The 24,570-nt window shown below is 47.7% G+C and overlaps 1 long non-coding RNA gene across 1 annotated transcript in view; it reads right to left on the minus strand.

Moving 5' to 3' along the window:
- The window catches only part of LOC146829583 (uncharacterized), a 493,129-nt gene that overhangs the window by 467,533 nt on the left and 1,026 nt on the right, over positions 1–24,570 (minus strand). The window lies entirely within an intron of this gene.

Raw genomic sequence — 24,570 nt, forward strand, 5'->3', positions numbered from 1 at the left:
GCTATTTGTAGATGGCTCGTGTATGAGACATGAGGAAGGAGGATTAAGTGCAGCTTATGTTGTATGCACATTGGCTGGAATAGTCGAAGCATCTTATTTACCAGGAGTCAAGTCTGCACAAGTAGCCGAATTGATAGCTTTAATTAAATCATGCAAAATTATGAGGAACTGGAAAGTAACCATTTACACTGATAGCCAGCATGGTTACGGGGTTGTGCATGACTTTCGGCAAGCTTTGGATGCAGAGGGATTTCATGACTTCTTCCGGATCCCCTATTAAAAATTGAAAATTTGTGAAAGAACTGTTAGAAGCAATACAATTGCCAAAAGAAGTGGCGGTGGTCAAGCGTGCTGCTCATCAGTCAGGAGATGACTATGTGGTAGCTGGTAATCAATACGCTGACTAGGTTGCCCAGTACTGTGCTAGAAATAAAAGGCACTAAATAGGAAAATTGAAACATTTGGAATCAGCTGCCAACTTATGCTACTCTCAGCATTAGAAACATGGGATGAAGTGAGACAATTACAGGATGAGGTGTGAGAGAGTGAAAAGGAGGGTTGGATAAAAACAGGGTGTCAAAGAAGAACAGAGGATGACGTGTGGATTTATCAAGATGGCAGACCAGTCATGCCACATTGCCTGCTTTCCCAAATGGCTAGAATGTATCATGGAGGCAGGGATGCCATGATCAGACTCTTTAGACAGGATTGGTACAATCCGAGATTTAGGGCTGTCGCAGAGAGTCTTTGCCAGAGATGTTTAATTTGTCAACAAATAAACCCAGGCAGGAAAACGGTGGTCAGTTGGGGAAGAATTGGAAAGGCAGAAGGACCATTTGTGAGGTTGCAAATAGACTTTATACAACTACCACAATGCAGGGGATTGAAGTATGTCCTTGTTATAGTTTGTTTGTTTTCACGGTGGGTGGAGGCATACCCTACTACGAGAAATGACAGCATAACAGTTGCGAGACTGCTGTTGAGGGAGCTAATTCCGCGGTTTGGTTTTCCAGTAACTGTGGAATCGGATAGATGATCTCACTTTAATAATGAAATAATGTGGTTAATCTGTGAAGCATTTAAAATTGAACAAAAACTGCACTCTGCATATCGCCCAGAGGCTTCTGGAGTGGTAGAACAAATGAATGTCACAATCAAATCAAGACTGGCAAAGGTGTGTGCATCCACATCACTGTGTTGGCCAGATGCATTACCTCTTGTTCTGATGGGACTCAGAAGCATTCCTGATAGAAACACAGGATTGAGTCCCCTTGAAAATTTCATGGGAAGAACAATGAGACAAGTATTTATACCAGGACACAAACTATTGAATATTACTGATGATCTGGTAGTAGACTGTTGTATAGGTTTTGCTGACCTAGTGCGTTCTGTCTCTCACCAGGCTGGAGAAGACGCAGTTGCCAGGCAGCCGGATCAAGCTTATGATCTAAATCCCGGAGACTGGGTGGTGGTGAAGAATCACACCTGAGAGTCGTGCCTAGCACCCAAGTGGGATGAGCCGCGACAGGTCATACTGGTTACAACAACAGCAGTGAAATGTGCAGGTTTGCCTAACTGGATACATGCCAGTCATACCAAAAGAGTTCCAGCCCCTGAAGAAAGGGAACCACAACTGACTCAAGCAGTTGAGGCTGCTGAAGGTTGTACAGCTGAGGAATCTAGCATAACAGATTCTGAAGTAGCTGACCAAGAACAACCGAGCACAAGTCAGGAAGACTGGATACCAGTGGTTGACATACCAGATGTGATTATTAAGACGAGAAGCAGAAACAGATTAGAAAGACAGGAAACTAGAGAGGATCAGATAGGTGTAGAAGAACAAGCTCAGGAAAAGGTGAATAAGACTGTTGGAGACCCTGAGCAGGATCAGACAGGAAGAGAAGAACATACTCAGGCAGAAGTGAACCAACACATTCACGGATCTGAGGAGGGACAGACAGGTATAGACGAACACGTTCAGGCTGCAGAAAAGCAAATTGCAGTAAGACCTGAACAGGACCAATTAAGAAAAGAAGAACAAGTTCAGGAAGAAGAACAAGTCGAATTAAGACCTGAACAGGACCAGATAGAGGAAGAAGAAAATGTTCAGGGAGATGAAGCCACAATAATAAGCCCTGAACAAGGACAGAGAGAGAGGGACCCTGAAGACAAAGATAACCAAATTGTGCCACAACATAACGAAAATAAAAGAATACTCGAAAGAGACGAGGAAAGTGAGAGTGCAGTACAAGCCAAAAAGGTCAGAAAAGGTGATAATTGAACCTATGTGATTCTTGAAGAATTCAAGAATCTAGATTTGAATGAAGAAAGTGACAAAGAAATAATTGCAGAACAGATTGACAAAGGAGAAGTGAGACCCCTTGAAGATCAAAGAAATAAAAACTCCTAAAGCAAAGTGAAGTAAAGAAGAGAAATCTTCTCAAACTAAAATGGCTGAAGATAGGGATACAGGAAGACCAAAACGAAATTGTATAAAGACATGTTGTAGAATATTTATATGTAATATATTTTTAGTACTCATATTATGGTTAGTATTAACCATAGCAATTCCTTATTTGATGATGACAGAAAAAAAAAATAACACAGATACTAAAGAAAGGGTAGCTAACATCAAGGGAGATAGAGGGAAATTAGAAGCACCAGATAAGTTAGACTTACATCACACTGTGACAAATAAAGACACTGCTTTAAATGTATTCTCAAAGTTATTGGTACTATAAGTGGACACCATGGAGATTAGAGATTGTTATGTATGTATGAAATTACCAGCTTCAGTAGCAGAAGGCGTCACTTACCATCATTTACCGTTAACATATGGTATTTCATGTAGTATATTAACGAGTTTATTTTATAGAACAGGAAAATTACAGTATTATTATTCAAACGTAGATGTGATATTTTCAGAGGTTCCTATTCGCAAGAGTATGAATCCAGTTCTTAGTATTAAAGATGCACAGGTTATGGGTGAATATTTCTTAACTGTGAACACGTTAGATATAGCAGAAGCACACGAAACAATCTAACATGTTCATTACACAAAGAAGAAAATATATTTTTGAGTTTAATAGAGGAAAGGAAACAAGACTTCCAAAGAAAAGCTTCAGAAAAGAAACTCTGATCCGTCAATGGGCGGAGAAAGAGGAGAGTTATACAGCTAGCAAGACTCATGCTGCAAAGTCCCTAGATTTTGAAAAGAAAGGGAAGATCTACCTCCATAGATTAAAAACTGACTATAACAAGGTATTTATTGGTTCCAGTGAATGTGAACATAATTTTTGATTATTGGTGGATGGGGACTAAAAGGGGAACAGATACAGTATTTTCTGGAGTCCATTACGTGTGTGGGAATAAGGCTTATTTTAGGCTGCCTGCACATTGGTATGGGAGTTGTTATTTCGGAATAGTATTTCCAAAAGTGTACCACGTAAAAAGAATCACTGGAAGCAATGAAAACACAAAATAATTAACCCGCAGAATGAGAGCTAGTTTTTCAGAAATAGTAGGTGATGTGAGAATCGGCCAGGGACCAGGGTTCAATTCCCGACGCGGCAGGGTCGTGGTCCAGGGTCAAAATGGACTCGATAATTCTCGCCTCGGTACCTACTCTAACCAGGAACACACTCGGCAACTCTGGGCATTAGCTTGCCTCATCTCCACAACGGCCCCCCACATTCGCCGGGGATGCCTGGTTTCACCTTGGAGATACCCTGGAGGGACCATCTCACAGGGATAGCCAGGACGGGTTCCCCAGCGGTCTACAGCGCCAGGACGCCTCAGGGCAGCAGTGCGCTTTACAAGACACATACATATGGAACATATATATATATATATGTATTTGGTGCATTGATACCTTCAGTGGGAGTCATTCTGAATTCACGAAAAATGTCTCAGTTATCCACAGTAGTTGATCGTCTATCGACTGATACTGCTGGGGGGTTCTTAATGATCACTACAGAAATGGTTGCAATTAGATCAATGGTTTTACAAAATCGACTTGCTCTTGATACATAATTGGCAAAAGAGGGCGGAGTTTGTAAAATGTTGAAGGCGCAACATTGTTGCACTTATATACCAGACAAAAGTGTTGAAATTGGAGGATACATTAAAAATATTTCGAAACTGGAAAAAGATTTAAAACCACTGGAAGTTGATAGTGTATGGAAGAAATTAACAAATAGCATTACCTCAATGGGGACTTGGTTTACTAATATAGGCAAGGGTTTTATAGGACAAATAATACTACCTATACTTGGGATAACAATATTAGTCTTAGCAATAATGACATAGTGCAAATGTTGTAGAAAGAGAAAAGGATATGAAGTCAATGGAAAGGGAAAGAGAAGAAAGTATGAAGAAATCCAGTTAGAAGAAATGAAATGCGAAGTATATAAGAAAATGAAAAACTTAAAAGACAAAAATGAGGAGGGAAATGAAAAGCTTAGAAAGGGAATTGAGGTGTGTTAAAGTTGGCATCTGGTTTGGTGATGGGTAATTTTGTGATGGCACAAATGCCATCAGAGAGGGGATTGATGGAGCAAGGACTTGTATAAAAGAGACTTGCTCGGAAGCAAACCTCTCATATAACTCATAACGTCATACTAATTGTGTATCGTATAATTAATATGCACCACATTTCACATTTTAGCAAGATGAAGCTTGCTTACGTGTCTTACTAACAAGTAACCCGAGTGAAACTTATAATGGCTGCTAACGCGGGAAATTGTACTACGCATGCGTCAACTGCATCTACGCAGGATGACGTTCTGTCGCTTGGAGGGAAATTTCTGCACCTGCGCAAACGCATCTAAAATGGCCGCTTGGAAGCTCACATGCTAAGCATCTGCTTTGCTGAAACTAAAACAAGCTATTTATTAAGTGCTAATGCGGGGAGAGCCTTTATAAGTAAATGGGATTGGAGTAGAGATAGGTGGTATACAGTAAAATCATTTCATTTGGAAATTAATATGTTTCTTCTTGACCTCTCTACTAGTTTGTATTTGGGCCTAAGAGCGAGACTGAAGTCTGTACCACACGTGACCCTCACGCAGGCGCAGTAATAACAAGCCAGAAGCCATGATGTCGTTCTTGAATCCCGTCTAATGCCGTCTTTGCAACATGTCCTGGGAACCTGCTGAACATCCTGAATATTGAATAGAACAAATGTCACATGTATACTTTTTGGTTGATAAAGATGTGAATACGGGTGGGAAATACAAATCTGTGAATAAAAATCAAGGGGTGGGAATATTAAACAAAGAATTAAAGAAATGTATTAAAAATTAGCATGGTGTGATGATCATTCCCCTCTGCCTGTCCAATCAGAATTAGGGGTTTCATGAAACTGAAATATTAAGGGATGGTACATGCCATTAGAAAGGTATAATTAAGGTAGTTTTTAGTTAGCTAGGGGGGCTTGAGACTGTAATGCTGCAGAGCTCGGGATGCTGTTGGAGTAGCGAGCGAATGCTGAAGGAGAATCATATTGCAGACTTAGAAGTTAAGCCAATTAATTAGAAAAAGATCGCAGAAGAATCGAGGAGGGAAAGAAGACAATTAATTAGAAGAAGATCGCGGAAGAATCGAGGAGGAAGATAGTGTCAGAGAGGGGTGCGACGCAGGTGTCGGATCTAGAAGAGGTCATCTATCCTGTCCTGAAACCGGTCCTGAAGTCTTTGTCACCTGATCTAGCCAAGGTGACTCTTCCAGCTCCTTGGCCAAGGGGTTGGTTTCCACACCATTCTAGGTAAATATACTTCTGTATAGGATGTCATTGTACTGCTCTCTCTATCCTCTCCTTTCTTTTCTGAGTACTGTCATTGTGAAACTTTGCTCTGATATAGATGACTGATTATTGAATGTATTGACTTTTCCTTCCTTGAAGAAACGGAGTTCGTACTGTATTTTGATTTTGGCTCACATGAATTTAACTAGATAAAACATTTAAACTTTTCCAGAGTCTGTGGTTATTTCCATACATAAGGAATATAATTCAAATGTCATTTCACCATCAACTAGTTGCAACTAATAGGTCCATTGAACAGATGAAATAACTTTTTGATCAGTTAAAGATTAGTTAAGAATGTCAGGTAACTAATCACATAAAAAGCATTTATAAAATTGACCCCCAGTGGTATTTACGCCTATGTGAACGTGTGTGTTTATGGGCCCAGGTTAGTATATGGTATTTGAGTACTTGAGGCTGATAACCCGCTGGATCACATTCATGCTGCACACACTTAACATGTAAAAGATCCATTACCACACACCTTCCCCACTTACTTCCACAGCAACACAGAAATAGACCACCAACATGAAGAAAGTAGACAAAGAATGGAAGAAATAGACAATAAAGCAACAAAACAAGCGAGCTAAAACACAGAAAAATCTCTTCAATACAAAATCTTAATACTTGCATGATGTTAGGTTCATGCATGAAGTTCAGTCTAGGTAAGCACTGAAGGTCCAGGCTCTACACCTCTTCTTTAAAGATGATAGTATTCACCAATCCCATTATAAACATTACCATCAGACCTAGACCTAGAACCATACCCTGGACAGTTAGCCAAAAGAACACACATTATTATCCTCATTACATCTGGATTCCTTTCCTGTAATTTGGCCTTTGTGAATAGAAACCCTTGTAGGATTTCAAACCCTTCCTCCCTCCACTTGCAGAGCTTTTCTAAAACTTACAGAACTCTTACAGGATCTGAATTTCCATTGTCCACATGATCAAGTCGGATATTTACCTTAGTAAATCTCCCCTTCTAGTGCAAGAAAGACACATCTTTTTAACATCTTTTTTTCTATTAACTTTCTGTCTGACTACATCATAATCAACAGACTGTTGTCTCTTGCATTTTGTCTTGAACCAATATGAAACAACTTCGATCCTGGTTTCAGGACTCTCAGCATCTTGAAAGGTGAAGCTGCTGTTATCATATTAAGCCTAGTTCTCTGTGTAAGTAATATTGCTTATAAAACATTCATCCAGTCAAGTGGTATCTGTTGGGCAGATCTTTGAGTTAGTGAAAGCTAGCTTCCTGGATTGTATGAAGAAAGTTGCTTCTGGATGAAAAATTGCTTACTTGCTATAGGACAAAGCCAAGCAAATCTGGTTGGACAACTGGTGGCTCTCTGTCCTGGGAATAGTCCTCTGTTCCAAAAAGGTGGTAATAAATCTGGGCATTCTTCTAGATGATGAGCTCTCTAAGGCCAACCAGGTCAAATCAATTTGCAGGACAGTTATATTCCACATCCTCGTTTCCCCTATCCCTTTAAGATATTTCTTTACAAGTTATTAATGTTCAAATTGCTATCTGTGATCTGTTGCTATGGTGCATGTTATTCCATGTTCCATGCAGCAGCAGCTGAGAAGATTTTGTGCAGTTGGATGTACTGTGCTTGACCTGAATAAACTACAATTTTATTTTTCTTAACTTGCATTGCTTTTTGGCGGCGATTGAAGACTTATCTGCTACATTTCCAGCACAGGAGCGACATGTCTTCAAAAGACAAGAAACTTGGTGATTTTTTACGATCATTCTACATAGCCAGACTTTTCTACTTTTACACTACGCACTATTTTACCTTCAAACTTTCCTTCTGGATTTTTTTTGGTTTACTGGGATCTACTCTTTTTGAACTTTATGCTGTTTTTATTTTGGGAATTTGAGAAATTGAGCAAACTACAGTGCTACTGCATTTCAAACGTAGTGCTACGAACTTCGCAGTGCCATTTCGAAACATCATAACCAGCATTAGGATTGAAAAAGGTAACGTTTTACCTTTCATTTTTAACTTACATCGTTTGGACAGCTTGTGACGAGACACGCGCCCTTGTTTGCGTTTGAATTGTGTTCCGTGGACGAGGTAAGTCATGCGTCTTCCAGCTGGAACCTTCGGGCAGATGAACTCTGCGTCACTGCAGCCCGCTGCGTATGATGTATTCACGCATGTGTAGGCCGCCATCTCAATTGCTTTTATCTCCTTGACAACCGTCTACACGAAAGCCTCGCCCGATTTTTTTACAAACATCTCGTTTAATTTAAACGAGTATTGACAAAGCAACCGAATCAAAAGGAAGTTATATTATTCAAGTAAGTGTTCACATTTAAACATTCTTATCTTTGGAGGTTTCACGCTTACTTGCCTGATTTCTGCGTACTTCTTGTTTACTTTAAACAAGCATTAACAATCCAACTAAATCAAAGTCATTGTGCAAGTTTCAAACTTTATTAATTTTAACCATTTCATGTTATAAGTCTCCCCATTACATTCCCATTGTTTTGAATATATAGATATTCCTCATGATGCAATTTGAACCTCCCTCAAAGTTCCTTTAAATGCAAAGGGGGACCTCCTTTTCCAATGACGAGGTGGAAAGAGGAACTCCTTACTTATCTTAAGGATTGATGGGGTAAGACTTTCTGCTGAAAGGAAAAAAAACATTCTTCTCCACTCTCTAGGGTCGGAGGGTCAAGTTGTTTTTAGAACCCTTCACCAAACTGATGGCAGTGGTAATAGGAACATGTTTGAAGATGCCATGGCTCGTATTGAAATGAGATTTAAACCTACGTCTAGTATTGCTCTAAACAGATTTAAATTCTATACAAGAGCTCAAGTTGATTCTGAAACATTTGATGATTTTCTCACGGCTTTACGTTCTCTATCTGTTAACTGTAATTTTGGACCCATCACTGATGAAATTATCAGAGATCAAATCATTGTTCACTTCAGCAGCAAGACGTTCCATGAACAACTATGGATTATGAGTGATCCAAATTTAAGAAATGTCATTACAACTGCCAGAGCCATGGAACAGTCTGAAAAATGGATGAAGTTGATGGATAAAGAAGGAAAGTGAAAAGTTGAAGATGTGTGCGCTGTTAAGCCTGAATCATCTCGCAATTGGACTAATGGTCAACAACATTTTTGAAAGATTTGACATAGAGTTTCACTGTTTTAGATCTGGAAGCATCAATCATGGGGCATCTTTTCCTAGATGTCCTGCGTTGGGTAAAGAATTCAAAAAGTGTGGACATCGTGGACATTTTGCCAGTGTTTGCAAAGTACTTATGGGGGAAGCTCTAGTAAACGAAAATCTATTTTTTGAATGAAGATGAGTAAGATGACAGTATGAATGCTAATAACAGAGGAATTGTGGTTTCAATCACTGATGATGGGTGTCCCGAGTTTTGTTTGAGACCCCCAAAATGTTTTGTGCATGTGCTTGCTTTATCCATTGAACTCATGGCTGATTCGGGTTCCACCTGGACAATAATTACTAAAGAATACTTTATTGATAGTTTCAAGGGAGTTCTAAGTCTTAAAGTTTTTCAAATAATCTGACATCATTGCTAAATCTTTTGATGGGACCACTATTGACATGGAATGTTTTGCAGAAGTCAACATGGAATTTAAGGGGGTGTTACATGTGTGAAGTTGTATGTTGCAGTCAAAGGTGTAAATGTGTTGGGCTGGAAGGATCAGTGGAGCTTGGGGATAATTCATAATCCCAGGAGTTTTGATCCGGTATTGGTAATATCAGAAGGTTTCATTGAAGGGGCGTGGCTAAGCCAGCCACGATAGCGGTCATGAAGTGCTGAGGCTCCGTGACCGGGCGCCACTTCATAGCGCCTCAGAGCGTTGCAACGGGTGCCTGACGACTCACGGACCACCAGAAGGCACCTACAAAGCAGAGCAGCCCCGATGGGCCCCCGAACGTGCCAGGAACAGTAGCGCCGGGGCTTCTCCCGGACGGAGCCGCTGGTGCCGCAGCCCGCGATCCAAGATGGCGCCGGGATAGAGAAAGAAGACTGAACGGGGCGGGACACTGTGGACGGCGCGCAGCGCTCTCCTCATGCGACGGCCCGACCGGGAGCAGCCTACGGCAACCCTGCGGAGATCGGACCGGAGCGCTCTGGGGAAGTAGATCATCGCCGCCACATAGATCCGCCATCTTGGTTGCCGGGAGCCCGCAGTGAGTCGGGATTGGACATTGGAGACACCGTCGTGGACCCCAGGTACCCCCCATACCTGACTTCCAGAAAAGTGGAGAGGGGGTGCAGGGATCCGGCGGGAGCGGCGCGACCCAGTGATATCCTGGCCCTCTAACGCGCTGCCTGCCTGACCTCAACATGGCCGCGGAAAAGGACACTGGCATCTCTCCTGCACCACTGATGAGGCCTTCGCCTTTGCCTCAGTGACTGTCACGGCGGCGGCCCCCTGGCGGCGCCCCGGAGGGAGAGTGGAGTGCTCCCGGACGACCCGTCCGCCATCTCCTCAACGCGGACCACCTGAGCGCCCCCTGAGGCCCCGGAGGGCCCGAGAGACCGGGGGGATCGACGCGACGAGCTGCACCGGTACAAGGCGGCGACGGGCCCGACGCCCGGCGGGGCGCCCCGGACGCCGCACGTGCTCTCCCACCCACACTATTGGACACAGGCAAGCTACCCGTACAGGTGGTGGGCGATTGGGGGCGCTGGGCAGGGAGTTGCAGCGATCTGCCATCGGGGGCCCCGGCGCCCCATCAGTGGAGGGAGCCCTAGGATACCAGCTTGAGCTGCCGCCCCCCGGCTCCGCTCTTTCGTGTCCGTCATCACCGTGCCCCCCCTCCTTCCACGGACCCCTGACGCCGCAGCAAGCTCTCGTGGCCTGACCAGCGACACCGGCCTTTTTCCGCCCCAGGTGGAGACAGGATGGGGAAATCAAGGCCCGCGCCTCACCAGGCGGTCCCGGAGACAGCCCCGGAGAACATGCCAAAAACCTCAACCTGGTCTCCCAGCACGGCGTCCTCCACTGGCCTCTCAATCTCGGACAAGTTGGACAAGGTCCTGGCCGCCATTGAACTGTCCCGTCTGTCCATGGAGGAACGGCTTGGTACCCTAGCGACGGATGTCAATCTTCTCCGCGATGACCACCGGAAACTGGCTGACCGGGTGCACACGGGGGAACAGACGATGGTGGAAATACAGCCAACACTAAAAGAACATCAGATGACACTTCAGGGAGTCCTCACCCGTCTGACCGCGGTGGAGGAGCGCGCCACCGACTTGGAAGGTCGCTCGAGACGCTGTAATATCAGAGTACTGGGGCTTCCAGAGGGCATCAAGGGAGGTACTCCCATAGAATACATGGACACATGGCTGAAATCCTTTACCCCGCCCTCGGACCGGACAGCGTTCTTTTCCATCGAGCGGGCTCACCGAGTGCCGGCCCAAAGGCCCCCGCCCGGCGCGGCGCCCCGGCCACTTCTGGCGAAATTCCTCCACTTCCGAGATCGGGATGCGGTGCGCCGGGCGGCGAGATTGGCGGCGCCACTACAGGTGGAAAACCACCAAATAATGATCTTTCCGGACTATGCCCGTGCAGTGCAACAGCAGAGATCCTGCTTCCTGGACGTAAAGCGGAGACTGCGAGACAATAAGATTCAATACGCCTTACTGTTCCCCGCCCGCCTCAAGATCATCCACAACGGGTCCTCCCTCTTTTTCACATCCGTGGAGGCGGCACAGGACTGGGCAGATCAACACTGTTCACGGGCACCCAACTCTCATCCCCAAAGGGGCTCGCCTGTCAAGACCTTCCGCACCCGGAAACGCCCCAAGAAGCTTCACCACATTGAATCCAGGGCTACAAGCAGCTCTCACGACTCACCCGACCTTGAGCAGATTATGCGCGAAAGACGCGGGGCTCTGCAAGCAGCAATTGATCTGCGCACTACACCGCCCTTGGACCTCATTGATCGACCCCCGCACCTGTTCTCGTCAGAAGGCGAAAATGACAGCGATGGCACCGCATCGGGGATGGACCTGGCGGTGCTCCCCCATGCCACCCCACAAACTGCAGATGGGCTTCTGGACGGACTGACCTCTCCTGCCTTACCCTGAGGCAACTCAGGCATATGGACTGCCGCACTGTATCCTTGCATGTATGTCTGCCTGATGCTCATGATCTCAAACACAGAGACTGACACCCTGCACGCGACGCGCACTGCTCCGTCTACATGCCCACTCAACGTGTGGCTTCGCGCAAGCATACCGTCAACCCCCTTCATATAGAGCAGTTATCCCCCCTCGTGTTACGGGAGGAAGTTTGGACGCACCGTTTCCTAAACGATGAGTCCTCTGTATTGGGACAGTTTCCCGCACCCCCACATGTTATCAATACCCCAGTTCACACTTGTTCCACCCTGCCATGGGGCTCCATATAACAGACTCTCCGTTCGGACGGGCTTCCCACCTGCCTACTCCCCACAGGCGCGGCGCTTCCCTGGGAGACTGCGAACTAATTCCCCTGGCGGGCACCTCACCTGGCCCGCACACAGACGCAAATACCCATGGCGCAGCTGCCGAACACCACAGACATAAACATACTCACGCTCAACACACGCGGTTTGCACACCCCACGTAAGCGCTACGCGATCTACGCTTACGCGAAGCGACAGAAGGTATCCATTCTCTGTCTACAGGAAACCCACCTTAACTCGACTGAAGTGGGCAAACTGCGAGTAAAATGGCGCGGACTTATCTGTGCCACGACCTACTCCTCGTTCGCCCGAGGGGCACTGATATGGATTCGCCCAGGGACCCCATTCCGGGAACTTAGACGGGTGGTGGACACCGAGGGCAGATTTGCCTTGTTGGAGGGACTCTTGGATGGCAGGGGGGTCCTTTTGGGAAGTATATATGCCCCGAACGTAGATCAGGATAAATTCTGGGACCGACTTACAGACTCCCTTGCCCAATTCACCCTTGTCCCCTGGATCTTAGGCGGGGACTATAACTGCACCCTGGACCCGAGATTGGACCGCTCACACCCCCCACTCCCGCACATCCCCACCCACAGACAAATTGAACGCTTTAAAACATGGGTAGCGCACTGGTCGCTCACGGACGCATGGAGACTACACCACCCTCAGGCCCGCATCTACTCTTTCCATTCCATCCCACACAACCTACGAGTTCGGCTCGATCGCTTTCTATGCTCCGCAACACTTCTCCCGCACGTATGCCACTCGGACTATCTTGGCAGAATCGTTTCCGATCACGATGCACACATTCTAGGCCTCCGATGGAGACCCCAGCACCCCCCTGTCCCCACATGGCGACTCTCACGGGAATGCCTCACAGACCAGGTCATTCAACACGAACACCAACAAAGCATTACAGACTACTTTACTCATAACACGGGTACTGCATCGTCGGCCCTGGTCTGTGGGACGGCTTTAAGGTGGTAGCCCGTGGGGAATGTATTAAACAGCGGGTCGGAATGAGACACACGTTAGAACAAGCCCTAAAGGTGGCAGAACAGCAACTGGCCACGGCTACCAAAGCCGCAGACCAGTCGGTAGCGATTGCGACCCAAGTCGCCCAAGCCAAATCGGCATACCAAGCGGCGTGCATCGACCTAAGACGTCACAACTTCCGGACGTACGCTACCCACATGCACCAGGACCGTGATAAAACGGGCACACTCCTGGCATGGCTCGCCAAGCAAGACACTGAGGTCCGGCTCATTACTGCAATTATAAATCCCCAGGGCTCCCTGGTGCAATCCCAAGACGAGATCCTTCAGGCATTTTACCGACACTACGCAGCGGTCTACACTGCCCCCTCATCTCTCGACCCAGGGGCTGTCGACCACTTCCTGGACCCTTTGCCCCTCCCCCAGATTTCCACTGAGGACAAGACGGGTCTAGACGCGAAGATACAAGCCACGGAGATCACTAGCGCTGTAAGGGCCCTGGCCCGTGGCAAGGCCCCAGGCCCGGACGGGTTTCCGCTCGAATACTACTCCACCTTCGCCTCTCTGTTGACTCCCCGCTTCCTCGCGGTGCTGGACTCGGCACTCAGGATTGGTGAACTACCCGGCTCCATGAGAGCGTCGGTGATAGTGACGTTTCCGAAACCCGACCGGGACCCCCAACTCCTCGCCTCATATCGCCCCATTACACTACTAACAGCCGACTGTAAAATCCTGGGGAAAATCTTAGCGGATAGATACTCACAAATTATACGCTCGTTGATACATCCGGACCAATGTGGTTTTGTCCCGGGGAGGAATACTTCTCACAATATCCGGCGCCTCTTTCACATTCAGGATCAGTTAGGCGGTCGATTCCCTCGGGCGGCGTGTCTAATTCTGGACCTTGAGAAGGCGTTTGATACCCTCACATGGCAGTTCCTCTTTGCCGTCCTTGGACGGACGGGACTGGGTCCCACGCTTATAGCCTACACGCGCCTGTTATATACTAACCTTACATCTCGGGTTCGTCTCGGTCGCTACATCTCCCCGGAATTTGCAATACATCGGGGCACACGACAAGGATGCCCCCTCTCACCCTTATTATTCGCACTTGCGGTGGAGCCCTTGGCTATCCGCCTCCGTAGGGACGGGCACGACTGGGGCATTCCACTAGCAGACGTCACACACTGCGTGTCCCTGTACGCCGACGACCTCCTCATATACGTACGAGACGTGACAGCGGATCTCACTATATTGGAGACCGCCCTCGCGGAATTCACGGAAGCCTCGGGCTTGAAAGTGAATTGGGACAAATCGATGGTGTACCCCCTACATTCAGACGTCTCTCCTCAGGACGTACGGCTCGGTGGCCGAAAACTACACTGGGCAGCAGAAGGTCCCCGATATCTTGGGATTAGGTTATACCATTCCCCAGCTGACATCTACGAGGGTAACCACCGCAGGGCACTCGCAGGGATACGATCCTCCATCGGGTTCGGGCGGAGCCTCCCATTGGCCCCAATAGGCCGGGTTGCCCTAGCAAAGATGATCCTGGTCCCGCGGCTATTATACCATTTCACCAACCTCCCAGTAATCCCACCCCGCTCCTTCTTCAATGACTTAGACATGCTCCTCAGATCTCTTATATGGGGTAAGGGATGGCACAGGATCGCGCTAGCCAAACTAAAACTACCCACAACGCAGGGGGGGCTGGGTGCACCATCATTCGAAGCCTACTTCCTGGCATCGCAGCTCCAGTGGCTTTCCTATTGGATGGCAGACAGATGCACACTCGAAACATGTACCGCCACAGGTCGCATACCCATACCGGAGTTACACCGCCTACTCCTGCCGGGGTCTCGCCCCACGCGGACATACCCCCTGCAGGTTGACATAGCCCGGAAGTGCGTACAGCGTATACACCGCATGGCGCCAGATCGCCCTCCATACACACCATTGCTACCGCTGGTCGGTTGGCCCAGACATGGAGGGTTCTTTACCTCCGCCATGTTACGGGAATGGACGGTGAGGGACATCCCCGAGGCAGAAGCACTGTTCGACGAAGGGCAGCTTCGGTCGTACCGGCAACTCATGGTCGAGTATGACCTACCTCCAGGCCACTTTTGCGCCTTCGCCAACTTCTCAGCCACTACCGACCATACTCCGACCTCACCTTGGGGGAACCCCCCACACACCCGGTTCTCCACACCCTATTACGAATGGGATCGGGGCGCCACCACATCACATGGTTATATAAGTCAATCAGGGAACTGACACCCCCGCTATTGGGGTCCCTGCGGACCCTCTGGGAGGAGGAAGCAGGGCGACCTTTCCACGATAGTGAATGGGAAAGAGCGATAGAATTCCCCAAAAAAGTATCCAGGAACGCCCGGTTCAAGAATATAGAGTTTCACATCCTCCACCGGGCCTACCTAACGCCGGCACGACTTCAACGCTTTTACCCCGACACGATCTTCCTCTGCCCTCGTTGGCCAGCGGGGGACGCAGACTTTCACCACATGTTCTGGACGTGTCCGGGCATTCAGACCTATTGGTCATCTATCCACTCGATACTCAGGGAGCTTACCAGGTTGACCCATCTGACCAACTGGGAGGGTTGCGCATTGGGCATACTGGGGCGGAGAAAACGACACAAAATACCAATGCGCTTTGTATCCCTGGCCCACTTGCTGGCCAAACGCTGTATAGCCATGCACTGGCGTGCCACATCAGGCCCCCCACTAGCAGCATGGGTGGGGGCGGTTCTTAAATGGCCAGCTGCCGAGGAGGAGGTAATCCGTGCTGAAGAAGCCAAAGGTATCCGCAAAGTCCCAATTTCCCTAGAGTGGGCGCTTCTATTGTACCAATTCAGACAATCCCAGACCCCGGAAGACACAGTCACTGCCATCCAGACCCCCGACACGGTACAGCCCTCCGTTATGCAGGCTCCCGAGACAATGGATCCTCCACCACGACCCTCTGTTCCACCACCGGACCAGCCGGGTCCGTCTTCGCCCTTCTCTCACATTCAACGGCCCCCCACACTAATCCACACACCCGCCTCCCCCTAGGCGAGCAGCAGCTGCACTATCGAGTAGGTAATAATGGACCCATCGTGTACGCCCACCCAAACACTACAAACCCCATGGCACACCCCAGTTCAGTTTCCCCCCAGTTTCTTTCACTGGCAAGGCTCTGCTACAACACAGACCACATCCTCACTGAACAGGATATTGATGTACTCCCTATTGTGATGAAGGTCTACTCTGCTACTTATGAACCACATATACCTATGCGACACATGTTGTATGTAAGTTTACATCTTAAAAATGCCAATAAAAAGAATTTTCAAAAAAAATCAGAAGGTTTCATTGAAAACGAAACTATAAGTGAAGTCATAGGTGCCTTTCCCAAAGTATTTTCTAAGAGTCTGGGCAAACTTAATAATTTTAGTCACACGATTAAATTAAAGAAGGGAGCAGTTCCAGTCAAACAAAAGCTCAGGAACGTTCCTGTGAATGTGAAAGAGGATCTCAAAGTTTTGTTGCAGAACCTCATTGATGATGACATCATTGAAGAAGTAGAATCATCAGAGTTGGTTTTTACCATTGTCTTGGCCAGGAAGGCTGACAAAAGTTTGAGGCTCTGTGTGGATCAGAGGGCGATGAATACAAATTTAGTGTTAGACTGCCACCCATTGCCTGATATTAATGAAGTAGTGTGCATGTTGGAGGATGTCAAAGTGTTTTCCACTTTCGATTTGCGCTTTGACTGAAGATTCTAAAGTTTACAGCCTTCTTTACACTGCAGGTGGCTTTTCCAGTATAGGAAAATGCCTTTTGGATTGGCCTCTGCGGTGTCAGTTTTTCAGAGAGCTATACATCATATTTTCAAGGACTTAGATTCTTTTGTAAAATGTTTTCAAGATGACATTTTAGTGTTTTCTCCCAGTCATGAAGCTCATAAGGAACATGTTATAGAGGTTTGTAAATGTTTGGAATCCCATGGTCTGACCCTGAAAGACAACAAATGTAAGATGTTTTGTGAATCTGTTGAGTATTTGGAAATACTCTCTCTAGCAATGGTGTGTTTCCGAAGAAATCTCTGGTTGATGCCATTGTGAAAGCTCCTGCTCCAGAAAACAGAGAGAAACTGCTGTCTTTTGCAGGGTTGTGCAAATATTACAGTAAGTTTATTAAGGGATTTGCTTCTAAAATGGAACCCCTTAGGGAACTCACCAGGCAAAAGGAAGAGTTCTCTTGGGGTAAAAGACAACATGATGCATTTCAACATATCAAAGATGAAATTGCGCAAGCGCCTTCTTTGAAACCCTTTTGCGTGAACAAGTTATGCATTGTGACAGTTGATGCTAGTTTGTATGGTGTAGGTGGAATCTTGTTCCAGAGATGTGGAAAGGATGATCGGTGTGTTGCCTTCGCCTCTCGCACCTTTAGTGACACAGAAAGGAAATATTCTTTCATTGAAAAAGAACTCTTGGGCTGCGTATGGGGCATTGAGCATTTTCGAAATTTCCTATGGGGAAACAGGTTTCTACATAGGAGGCATCATAAACCCTTGTTATCTATTTTGTCACCCTGTGGTGGTCGTAATGCCACAGCACATATTTGCAGACTCATGTCTAGATTACAAGAATACAATTTTGGTGTGGAGTATGTGCCTGGGAAAAATAATGTGACCCCTGACTGTCTTTCATTTTTACCTTGCCCTGGTGAAGAAAAGTCTGTGATGAGTGAAGATTTCGAATTTGTTGCATCCAGTGCTTAATTTGTAAAATATGAAGTGCAGGTGCTGAAATATTTGTGGGAGGCCACACGTACTTTTCGCTGGCTCCACCCACTTCCTCCATTGGCTCCACCCACTTACTATATGAGCTCCACCCACATCTTTAACTGCTAAAAGACAGATGTAATACGTGAGCTGAAATTCAGCAAGGGAGTCTTCCTCATAGTAAGGTTTTGATAGGAGGTTCCCCTGCCCTATGAAAATTTTGAAAAAGTTTAAATGGAAAGTGCATTTAAAGCACGATTTTTGAATGAAGTAGCTAAAATCACTAATGCATTGAAAAGGGACAATTTCAGTGCTGCTCTATGTGCTGATTATGGGAAAGGATAATACGGGGGTAGGGTATGCCATTTTAATCAGAGTCTATGAGTTCAAAGATACAACTTTTACATAGCTTATATGGCTAAAATAAACCAAAATGTTGTGAAAACTCTAAACAGATGAACTGAATAAAATCATGCACGTTAATATCCTTTATCAGAGCACGTTAATAATACATTGTGGAGGGAGCTGCAGCCACAACTCAGCAGGGCATCTAAAAAGTCCCAAACTTGAGACATCATTCTTAGTGACACAGACAGCACTACCATGGCAATACTGTACGATGGTGCACAGCACCGAGTGGAGAATCTCTTGCCACTCCATCAATTGCAGTTCGTTGTGTGAATGATGATGGCATGGCCAATGCATACATTACACAGTAATATCAGCATGCCCTTATGTAGAATCAACAGCAATCCATGGGTGCCATGCGATGTGTATAGCGTCCGCGCTACTGCCGTAGTGTTATAGATAACATGGGACTCTTGCAGTCCTCTCAGCATGGACCTGAACAGCTGTATAGACCCCGAGGAAAGCTATCGTCCGTAGCATCAGCAGTCTCGGCACATAGCAAGCTGGGGTTCCAGTTCCAGCACATTTTCACACAAAAAAAACCTGTGTACACTGCAGTGTGCCTGTGTATGGCCACGGGGGCTAGTACTAGGCGGCCGCCGGTCAGTGCTTCTCATCATCCTGCTGCTACTACCACACAGTGACGTGACCTGCTGCGACCGTCGTCACGCCACCACCACACTGCACATTATGCCTTCGAAAAGGTTACTTCACTAGTTCGCTTCATTTCATACTAAAACAAACAACACACAAATTCACAATCTGTTCTCTTCAGTTACCAGCAAAGTTATTTCTTATGACCTTCAAGATAACTAAGGACACGTTGATTCCAGGCAGTCAGTCAGGTGGGAACAGGAATGGTGTTCAGCCAAGCTGAGCTGCACAAGGTGGACATCACCATTCCCAAATACAGGAGTCCACCATTTTGTGCGGCACACAAATAGGGGTCCGAATGAAGCCAACTATTCACGTGTGAATCACAACATACAAAACACAAACACACATGATGCATCTTACATCGATGTCCCATATAACATGTAAGTAAATGACACCAGTTATGGGGAGTGACAGACCTTTTACTGAAAAGAGCTAGTGAGCAGTCTGTCCACAGGGCACAGATAAAATGGCCTGCACTCCTGCACTAGAAACTCACAGCCACCATCATCAGTCACTGTGTAGCCCGGATGAAGAGGTAGCCACTCGGAATGACTGCACACTTTGGGTTTCATGACAGTCAGTCTCACTGGAGGCAAAACGCAGAGATGTCCTATAAATGTACAAAGGCAAAGCAGCACCCCTTCCCAAGCCATGCAATGGTTGCTTGTGCCAGTGGATTCAAGCTAGCCTGGCTGACGAGGGGTCCCTGAACCGGTCCCACGATGCTTGTTTCCAGTCTAGGGAGGACCTGGCCTGGCAGTTCGGGCTGGACTATTCCCTTGGGGAGCAGGGTCAATACTGATTTACATATGCCTGGTTCCAAACTGGGGTGCCACAGTGAGCAAAAGATCGATGGATTAAACCCAGATCTGTGTCTGGGGGTAAATGATTGAAAAGTTTCAGCGCTCTGTCCATCATCTCCTTGTCTTTGCTTTGTTCCAGCTCTCCTTCACCAGAGTAAAACATACAACGAACCACAAACTACATTTTGAGGTTATACAGAACACCGATTATATGCATATATTGATAACGTAATATTTATTTAGGTGTATAAAGACTGCTCAGGCATAATGTATGCTCGGTTCCTGAGTGATCCACAGAAGAGCATCTTTTCTCTGGACCAGTTTCTTTCTGAGCTTGGAGATGCTCTGCAGTGGTACTCGGAGACACTCAGCTCCTGGGTGATGCACGCCCACAGATCTCAGCATCTTCTTTTGAAACAAAAGCACAGTTCTTCATGTATCAGTCAGTACTTTGAGGCCAGAATAGGTTGTTTTTCATTTATTCTGGCAAGATCAAAGACTTTGTACTGAGAAATGCACGGAGGCCCACGCCTTCTTTTCAACTAGTTAATGCAAAGTGTAGAGACAGCAGGACAGTGCACCGGCAGTTCTCGCTGTACCGCACAGACCGCATATTTGCGCCTAAATCGACTCCAGGCGCATGGTTGAATTCAGAGTGTGCTGTAAGAGCCTAGGTTCCAACTTCCTATTTCCAAACAGGGAGTCAGCTCTTCATGTGAAGCCCTCAAGGCCATGGCACGTGATTCTCACTGTGGCTTAAAAGTTGCGGCCTCTGTGCATAAGTAGTACAATGCTAATGTATTGAGGAGAGTTTTGTTTTACTGTCAGAGTTTATTTAGCGTAACAAAACTCTACACACATAAAAGTGTGTGCGTACATTTATACGGTAAATAAATGTGGAAATATACTAATTGTACTTTTTTTTCAACAATCAAAAAACATATTGGATACATTCCAACAAAAGGAGAAAAACAAAATAGCTTATTTACAAGCCCCTGGCCCTTGCCGCAGTGCTGGACCACCCAACAGACTCTTTGTGTCGGCCAGCCACAGTAACTCATGCTCACCCCTTACTACGCCACAGTCCAAGATGGAGCACACGGACATCTGAGCCCCAGGCCAATGGAAGTACATAGTAGATAGATTTATTTGAGTCGGGCATGGCAGCCTGCAGGGGAGGGCCTCCCGCTTCTAGTGTTCGTAATGAGTACCACAGTCAGTTATTTTCACAAGGCCTTGCTCAAGAGACCGGTTGCTTCAGGACAGTTTGGGTGCGCGGGATAAATTACCGGTGAAAGTTTCCCCCAAACAGAGATCCCTGCACTACAGGAGCAGGAAAGCTGGAGCTCGTGGGATACCGTAGGACTTTGCAAACTTTCACCACAATAAAACCACGGTGTTGTCAGGTCTGGGCAGTAACCACACTGGCTCCCAAAAGGCACCGCCACCTCCAGCACCGGCACTCGATTTTGTCTATTGCAGACCTCACCATTGGAGCCGGTTTTCGGCATGTACCTACCCATCCCGCCATGTTGCCCACTTACACACACAGTCAGTGGGAATTGAGGACCCAGAACGAGGCTCCACTGCCACGCACCCAAACAAAAAGCAGCGTTGGTTGGTTTGGCATGGATCATAGCCCCATGCAGACTCCTCAAACATGCACGTTCTCACTGCGCTGCTATATTCGGGGATTGCCGATACATGTGGGTGCAGCTTACTATATTTCAAAAGGCCTTCTTTGGGACGGTGGGCCTAGTGTGTAAAGTTAGTTCAAGCATCCATAAATTAATGAGTGGTTGTGGTTCTGTCCACTCATGACCAATCAAACATGCCCATGCCACCGCCACCCACGGGGCGGCATATTCATGATCATGGCGGCTACACACATTAGAGAAAGATGCGTGCACCTACCACACTGGCTCCCAAAAGGCACTGCCACATCCAGCACCGGCACCCAATTACGTCTTTATTACAGACCTTAGCATTGGAGCCGTTTTCAGCAGATATGTACCTACCCATCCCGCCATGTTGCCCTGCCCACTTACACATGCAGTAAGTGAGAATTGAGGACCCAGAACGCTTTATTTAACTGATTAGGCCTGCCAGGCCTTGCCTCACCTGGTGGATGCTGGTGCTGTTACTGGTCAGTAGGCGTAGCAGTACTCACTGCTGGCAGTGGCTACTCAAGTCCTGAACAACGTCGTCTGTCTGGCCTGGCCGGTCACGCTTGCTGCTGGCGGCCGTTGAACCAAGATGACTCTGTGGGGTGCGCCCGTGCGGGTATGCTGGGGCTTGGCAATGCAGTGAATCGCGTGCAAATTTTAAAAATCTGTGCACGCTGCCTGCTGCAGCGCTCCGCGCACCGCCCCCAATGCCCAACCCCCGCATTAGACCAAAATCCAGCCCTGCCCAACTCAGTGTCCTGCCCACGCCCCACACCCACTGGGCGGCCGGCAACACTGAGCCGCGGCCGCAGCGCCACACAACATTTATTGAGAAGAACAGAACTTAAGAAGAACTTGAAGAATCAGAGTCAGAAACAAACAGGTTCATCATCAAACAGTAACACTCTGTGCCACTGCCAAGTGCCGTAGTGAGGTAAATCTTTCAAATCAATTACGTCCACTAAACTAAATCCCTGTAGACCCGGCCCTGCTAATTAAGTGCCGGTGCTAAGCACCGGCAAGCAGCGGCACAAATTAAGCCCCGGTTGCATCTGTGAATGATTACATTGCAGAGGAATTTTCTGCCATTTCTGAAGATTCTTGGAGAAGCAGTGTTACTGGAGATGACAAATGGAATATGTTGAAACAGTTTATCTGGGAAGGGTGGCCCAAAGTTAACGTAGTTCCCGCTGAACTAAAGCCTTTTCAGCAAGTTTCTAATGAACTGGAGGTTGAAAGTGATCTTATTTTTAAAAATGGTAAGTGTGTGCCTCCAGATCTTATGCAAGATGAGATTCTTAGGCTTGCCCATGAAGGTCATCCTGAAATATCTTCAATGAAAAGATTACTGATAATGGTGTGCAATTAAAGTCACATGAGATGGAAGACTTTCTTCAAATGTGTGCAATTAAGCACATCATTACTCCTCTCTATTAACCACAAGGCAATGGTCAAGTGGAAAGATTTAATCGGGTCCTTGTGAGTGTTAGGCCACGCCTGTACAATGAAAAGGTTGTGGTTAAAGGGAAAGATATATTTTATTCTTTTCCTTTTTTTCTTGCTTTGTAAATGGCCCAGTACTTCCTGGGTAAGTCTTTTTAGTCTTTCTGCAACTCTAATGTACGGGCACAGAGGAGGATAAATGGTAACTGAATGTGTGGCAGTCAATGTATCCAGGCTGTTCTTGCTCGTGTCTGTCCGGGGTCGAGTCTTCTCTCTCAGGAGGGCTCAGTTCGTTATGTTATGAACCGGAAAAATCTAAGAAAAAAGTAGGTCAGGACGCTGTCCTGTGATAAATGGAAAGGGGTAGTGCTCCCGTCACCCGTTTCCTATTACTGTGAGGTGCCTAAGTGTATGAAGGGGTTTTCATGGTGCTTAACGTGAGGTGTACCGCATTCCCGCCTACCAGCCCCTAAACGAAAACAACCCAGGCACTTGCCTGAACCCATGACCCTCCTGGGCCGTGGGGTGGGGAGTCGCAGCCTCCGCCTCCCTCGCTGGAGTACCGGACTAGGGGGCATTGCTCCAAGAGCGGTCACCTTCAGTGCTGTCTTCCTCGCGTCAGGGCATCTCTCCTCCTTGCGGCGGCTCCACGGCTCCTCTGCGCTGGTTGTAGGTGTATCCTCGCCACCCCTTTTCTCCACGTCTTCCCTCTTTCCTGGCTCTGCTCCATTGCTGCTCTCGGTCTGCAGCCTTAAGGCATCTTTCTCCGCCCCACCTCCTTGGCTCGTGGCTACCGGGAAGGGAGTTCCGGCTTGTCCCGCAGGAACACACATGTAGTGTCCTAGCATGGACACGTTCTAGTGTTCAGCAGTGTGTCCTACACTGTACACCCACCCACCACAGACGTCACTGGGTCAGGTGACGCTGTTAATCAAAAGGGCCGAGCGCACGTGCTCGAGGCCAGTTAACCCACCATCCAAGCATGTGTCCTGTGTCCGTCATTCCCAGCATGAGGGCCTAGGGCCCCAACATCACATTGGCGACGAGGCGGGTATTCCACCCGCGTGTGCAGCCCCCGATCTGCGCAACCACCGACAAGAAGGGGGAGATTGCTGCCTGCAGTGAGGGCACCCTCCCCCCCCCCGGGGGAAGGCGCGACGCGCCGAGAAGCCGGCAGGGCGAAGCAGAGCCCGCAGCGTGACTGGTGGCGACCGGGAGCCCACCCCGCGCCTCAGGCACCGGCCGCCGTGACCCTGGTGGAGGGGGAAGCGCCCCGAAGACAAGCGGACCGATCGGAGCCCACCCGCATCGGCCGCGACGCCGTAATTCTGCAGGCGGAGGCCGGGTGCCCACCCCGACCCTACCGCGGTGCCCGGAGGTGCCCGGAAGTAAAGGCAAGCCGAGCGGAGCCTACCCGCATCGGCTGCGACCCCCGCAAGAGGCGTGTGCCACGCGGTGCCCACCCGCGGAAGGAAGAAGGCCCGCCGGCCGAAAGGTGAGGAGCCGCCGCGCTGAGGCGAAGACCCGCAGGGCGA

The sequence above is a fragment of the Triturus cristatus genome, chromosome 5_2 (genome assembly GCF_964204655.1).
Source record: "Triturus cristatus chromosome 5_2, aTriCri1.1, whole genome shotgun sequence".
NCBI classification, from domain to species: Eukaryota; Metazoa; Chordata; class Amphibia; order Caudata; family Salamandridae; genus Triturus; species Triturus cristatus.